The 6,569-nt window shown below is 40.2% G+C and overlaps 1 long non-coding RNA gene across 1 annotated transcript; it reads left to right on the forward strand.

Moving 5' to 3' along the window:
- Positions 1-4,446: 4,446 nt before the first annotated feature.
- On the forward strand, positions 4,447-5,722 carry LOC147883872 (uncharacterized). The gene is made up of 2 exons (XR_015543709.1): positions 4,447-4,698; positions 5,031-5,722. It is a non-coding gene; the product is annotated as an uncharacterized LOC147883872 (long non-coding RNA).
- The last annotated feature ends 847 nt before the right edge of the window (positions 5,723-6,569 follow it).

Here is a 6,569-nt window from a genome sequence, read left to right on the forward strand (position 1 = left end):
GCACTTGTAGTTCCCCACCTGGACAATTCTCCCCTTGCCCATCCCTTCAAGAGGCCAATTTCACATGCGGACCCATCTAACGTTTCATATAAGGTTTGCCGAGAAGCACTTACTGCATAGGAATTCATGAAAAGAATGTGTGCTCCTATTGCCTCCTTGTCAGTTTTTGTTGTCGCTCTGCCAGCTTCTAATGCCTCTCCATCAGCTCCCATTGAAGTTAAAGAAGAACTGGCCTAACTCAAGGATATTGCCTTATGTTGCTTCAACTAAAATCTCCCCTGATCAAATGTTGTTCTTTTACTCTCTTCTTACTATCTCCATGTGTTCAGTCATGCTTCCTTGGGCTGCAGTGATAATCAGTAGTTTGTATAATAGTAGACTTGTCTATCAGAGAAAGCTTTTATGCTGATAGCTCTCAGATGTACATAAACTTTTGATGCTATAATATAAACCCTAGAAGATTGAAGAACATGAAGCAACAACTGTGCTTCTCAATAGTGTCGACAAGAAGCCATATGACACTCTTCTGTCCACACTAAAACATGATAATAAAAGTCTCAATGAAATTGAAGCAACATCACTCAAGTATGAATAAAAAATAAAGGATAAAATTCTCCCTACTACTTCACAAAATCAAGTATTCAATGCCTAAGGAGGAAAAAATAACTCACCACCACCAACAAAGTGTTACCACCATCAAGGGAAGGTTGGGCATCCCAAGAATGAATGTCACAAGAAGCACAAACCAAAGTTGGAATGCACCCCCTTTTCTCTACAAAAGTGTTGTAATCCACCCTTTGCAGCCATGTGATGCACTCAAGGTGAAGAGACAAAGTAGCTACAAGGCCAATGTTGTTTGAACAATAGGGAGAGAAAGGAAGCGTGAAGATAAAATTTGTAATCTCGCATTCGACAACCTTGCAGTAGCCGTGTTGGCACCAAGGGGAGGCATTGAAAATTGTGGTGCCATGGAGAACTAGAAGATGGTGAGTGAAGAGAGAGAATTATGTGCTTGGATGAGAGTGATTAGAATAGGTGATGATTGGATGGCAATAATTGAGAGTATGAGAGAGTGACATGTGTACTAGAGTCGATAAGGTGGATCATGTACTCTTTCCTATATATATATATATATATATATATATATATATATAAAGGCACATGCTAATGGAAACATCACATCTTGCTCACTTTGCTTCTCCTTCTTACTGTTCCACTTCTATCCTTCATAGCTTAATGAATAACATTTCATCTACACATTTGATTGGTCTTCAAATTGTCATCCTTATTTGATTGGATGCTCTGTCACCTCGTCATTGCATGTGGATCATGTATGTTCCTAAAATTTATATTTGCCCTTGTCTAGGGGCAAGAGCAAACAATATGCATGGTGCACCCATGTTTATACAAATGCAAATTAGGCCTTATCAACATTGGTGCAACCAGCGCGTATTTTTTGCCACACTTCTTGTATGGGGTTCTAGGCCAAAAATGGGAGGGGACACACACACATGCACACACACACACACACACTTACTATCCCTTCTGCCATTGGTTTGGCCACTTGCTCATTAGATCTCCCCCCGACAACCCCCCCTCTTCCAAACCCCTCTTTCAATTTCTCTCCCTAGTATTTCCCTCTTTTCACCCACTCTCCATTCATTGCATTTCCCTTCTTAAATGTTCCCTTTTCCCTTTATTTCCCCTTTATTATCTTAGTCTATTTATTACATTTTAATTTCCCCTTTTCCTACTTTTCCTACTTTCCCCCTTTTTCCTAGTTGTCTTTTTTTTCCTAATTTTTTAATTTTCCCCAATTATTTCCTATTTTTCTTGATTATTTTCTAGTTTCTTCCTAATTTTTCCGCCTATTCTCTATTTTGTTCTAAGTTGTTAGTTTCCTCTTTAATTTTCTCCCATGAACTTCCATGAGCTTTCCACTCCCTACTACTCCTCCCATGAACTTCCATGAGCTTGCCACTCACGACTACTCCTATTTCCTTACTAATACTTCCTTATTTTTTCATTTTTTATTGTTTTACTTTTTCCTAACTTCGTTCTCACTAACTAAACCCCCCTTCTCTCCCTAACCAACTCGCACTCGAACCATTACCTAACTACCCCAAAATAATTCCTATCCTGCCAACTTACCCCCTTTTAAATTTAATCCCCCCCTTAACCTTTTTAATTAACCCCCCCTCGGCCCTACTGCACTCAATTTTTTCCACGCCAACTTACCCCCTTAGGCCATTTAATTCTTCTTTGCTTACCTTTATTTTTGATTATTTTATAACCCCCCTTGTTAATTTTCCTTTCTCGTAACCCCCCCCTTTCCCCCCCCCAGTATTTTTCATTAATTTGTTAAAACGCCAAGCCCCCCTTTTTAAAATTAATTTTCTAAATTTTATTCTTTACTCCCTTAGCCCATTTCATTTTTTCTTCTTCTTAGCTTACCTTTACTTAGATTAATTTTTTCTAACCCATTCCTTAACCCCCTTTTTCCCATTATTTCTATTAATTTGTGTTAAACCCCCCCCCCCTTTTTACAAAGGTTCATTAGTTTCTCTCCTTAATCTCTAGACTGATCGTGCTACCCAAACAATTCTTATATTTACATTTAGATTGATAAGTATACGGTCAAGCGTTGACTTTTATTGTGACTCTGATAACAAGGGGGGGTGTTTATGACACTTGTCTTCCCAACTAAAGTTAAAATTGGTTGTTGGATGGTGGCAGGTAGGCAGACTACCCTCTTCAATAAAAGTGATGCTTGCTAGGACTTATCCAAGCTCAACTTCTATACTATTTCCACAAAGTCATTTCTATAAAAGGGCCCACTGCTAGTTTCCTTTATAAACAGGGATTCACCGACTTGTAAAAACTTCTCCGTTAATGCAATTAGTCCTATTTCATTGTTTAGCTTTGCTCTTTGTCATTTCACTATGCAAAGGGGTGTTGTAAAATCACACACACACACACACATGAGCACGCGCACCCACACATACATGCAAACACACATGCATGCATGCATGCGTGCACATATACACACACATGCACACGCACATGCACATGCACGCTCAATCATGCTCACATAAGCCATCATAAAAGACATGAGTCCCATGGATGCACCTGTCATTGGTAGTGTCCTAATAGTGATAGGAAAGTCCTTTGCCCTTGACTTGATGGGTATGATGTTGTCAAAGTCACAAACCATCAAAACCTATGCATCCTAAACATGATCAAGACATCTAACTTTGTGTCAATGCCCTTCATATCCCTCTCACCACTTAGGGAATTAGTTTGGATTATCTTAATCTTAGATAGTGAATCTAGATCACCAACTCTCCATCACAACTTTGCTAATATTAATGTCTAAGAATTATCTCTTTGAGAGCAACAAAAATAACATTGCAAACGAGTGCCATGGGAAAAAATAGTATCTTGCAGATACTTACTCTATTCAGTTTGATTATGGAACTTTGAAATAGGTTCACTTATTAGCTCAAGGAAAAACATGATATTTAGCCAAATTTAAACACGACGAACATAGACCAGTGAAACTCCTTGTCATCTCGAATCTTCAACAAGGCCCATTCTAAAATGTCGCCCTATTTGCCTTTACAAAGTAGACTATAATTGTGAGGCAATACAAATGGTTGATTAAACATGAACTGTTGCCCTAATGACATGGTGGGAAATTTTTTTTAATGGGCAATGCTAATTCCCCATGTTTATATCATAATGTTTGGTGCAAATATGGATTTTATGTCGTTTAAAACCCTAAAATGCTTCACAAAGTCTTTTTCCCCACAAAACCATTTACTTTTTTGTTTATAAAATAAGGAAAAAAGGTGGGGACCACATTGCCACATTGGCATTAAGTTTCCCATTTGTCACAAAACTACCACAATGTCATTAGGTCGGGGACCGTTGGGGACCACATGCTACCTTGACATTAAATTTTCCATTTTGCATAACATGGCCACAATGTCATAAGGCCTTAATATTCCCCCACAAGGTTTGTTTTAAAGGCGGAGTAGCAGCAGCAACTTATGCGGCTTGGTATTTGCAACTTGAGACGGTTGCCTGCGTTCGAATATTGCAGGATGCTCCCTGTCGTAGGCCATGGGCAAATGTGTGCTAGTAGTTGGCCATGCGTGTGGGGGGTGGGGGGGTGCAAGGGGAGGGGAGGCAGGCGGGTAGGTGCGAGGGGGAGAGATGGGAGGCGAGAGGATAGAAGAAAAAAGAAATATTCCGCCTTAAGTTGAGCATGTTGAGAGAAAAGAAGCAATTATATTCCCACTTAAGGTTAGGAGCCAAGATATGCAATCAAATGGAAGATTGCAAAACCCTAAATTCTGAGAAAGCCCTAATGAAGGAAATGGGTGGATGAAGGGCTACAAGTATGGGAAAGGTGCGTGGAAGTCTTTAATGAGGGCAGTGTGTGTGGTTTGTTGGTTTTGATGAGGCCCTGTGATGGTTTATCTTTGAGATCTGAACGCTCTTCAAGAGAGCTTTTTTGTGGATTCTATGCAACTCTACTGAGGGCCTTCTGTTTTACCTTAATCCCATCACTCGCATCTCTTAGAAGCCCATTCGTGATGCACCCTCGCTTTGTGGCTATACGCAGATGCCAGATCTCCCCTTCTTGGCACGAGGATTATGCCCCCTGCATTTTTCTTCTTTGACTACTGAAGGGTACATCTCCTGTTTTTCTTCTCCTCTCTCTGATTATCTTGGTTTTGATTCTCACTCGGCGATTCTTTGCTATAAGCAGCCGTTGTACATGTCTGCACCCCTTGCTGTGCCTCTAGATTTTTACTGTGCGTTCGGAAACGAGCTATCGTAGGGTCTCGTTTCTCCTCTTTGTATGTTTTGCGAGTTTCGTCCGTTATGTAAGATAGGAACTTGAAGCTCAGCTGGATTCCAAGTAATCTCGGAAGATACGAGTTTGCTTTGAGTATGGTGATGTGATTCGTGAAGATCCGAGTTAGGTTATGTGAGTAAGGGCTTTATGGTCGTTTCTGCAGGTGTTCGGACGAGAATCAACATGGTGCTCTCTTGACGCAGGTAAGTTTGAGGTGAAACGTAGAGGTCTGATAAGGATATGCGGTTGGGAACCGTCCGGCGTTGATGGTTGTAAATTTGTGAGAAAATGCTTGAGCACATCGTGTCCTGACAAATATTGTATGAAGATCCCAAAACATGGTATGAAGAGTGCAAGTCAAAAACGTATTGCAGCTCAAGGGAAAGAGAGTTTAGAACGAAGTTTCATTCAAAGGAAGAAGTTGCATACGTGTCTAATTTGTAACAACTTGGGATGCGACCTTCATGAAGTGTAACCTTGGAAAATTCCAATACAGTCCATTCCTAAAGGATGGCTTAGCACATGGGAAGAAATAGGATGGGAATGGGAAAAAGTGGTCCCAAGTGGTCTGATGCATATTTCTATCTTATTCCCATCCCACCATGTGCTAACAAAAAAAGAACTAGCATGGGTTTAGGTAGAAGAGGACACATGGCATCATTTCATGTGTTTAGGAGGTGGGGACCACGTGGGGACAAGGACCCTTGTCATCCTCCCATGTTTTGGGATCCCTAAAAAAGGGGAACTCATTTTGGTTGCCAAGGTCTACAGGCCACGGTCCAAGATGGGAGAAAAAGTAGCTACTCCCATTGTAAATCCATGCTAGACCATTTGGTCTAGGATGGGTGTAATGATGACAAAGATTCCCATCCTAAACCCATGCTTGTCCCATCCATGTGATAAGGCCCTTAGTAAGAGCGAAGGTGTGTTTGTAGCTTGTACACATTGATGTTGTGAGAATGATGTGGATCATTATAGCATTTGTTTATTCATTAACGACTTTATAGGCTTTACCTGGGACTTCTTTATTAGACAAGTACTTGAAGTGTTCTTGATATTTTTAGAATAGGTGGCCTTCGCTAAATATCAATGTTATCGGACATTGCTGTGTGATTGAGGTGAAGCGTATATGTTTTTGGCCCTACAAAGGGTCTTAGGGATGAGTGGATTTTTGGGAGGTGGGTCGAGAAAGTGGGGGTTTGTGAGTAGTCGGTCAAGTTGATCGGGTTAGTAGGGACTAGGGTACTAACCCAAATCTTACTAAATTTGTTTGACCCAAATAGGAATGTTTGAACGAAATAGGAACTAACCAAGATCTTACTTAATTTGTTTTAGCAAGTTATTTTATTGGAAGTACTTAGCACTTGCTCCCTTAGCCTTGCACAACAAACAATAGAAGAGCAACATTAGCAACAGTAGTAGATGGTGAGTGATGAAGGCGAAGGTTTTAAGCAAGGCAAGAGTGGTATTGCCACCATGTTTAGCATTGTGTACATATTAACCTAAAATGAGATGAGATAGAGATTAAATACCTTGTAACATATACCCATAAGTAAAATGGTGAGGTTGAAAATAAGGTGAGGGATTCGGGTGGAGATGACCAAGTGTTTGGGTAAGTATGAGAATGAGAAGGGATGAAATTATAAAAATAGAAGCATGACAATGAGAAGGGATGAATTTATAAAAATAAAAGCTTACATTT

Source organism: Dipteris shenzhenensis, chromosome 27 (assembly GCF_047967505.1).
Source record: "Dipteris shenzhenensis isolate YYH24624 ecotype China chromosome 27, Dip_SZ_1.0, whole genome shotgun sequence".
Classification (NCBI taxonomy): domain Eukaryota; kingdom Viridiplantae; phylum Streptophyta; class Polypodiopsida; order Gleicheniales; family Dipteridaceae; genus Dipteris; species Dipteris shenzhenensis.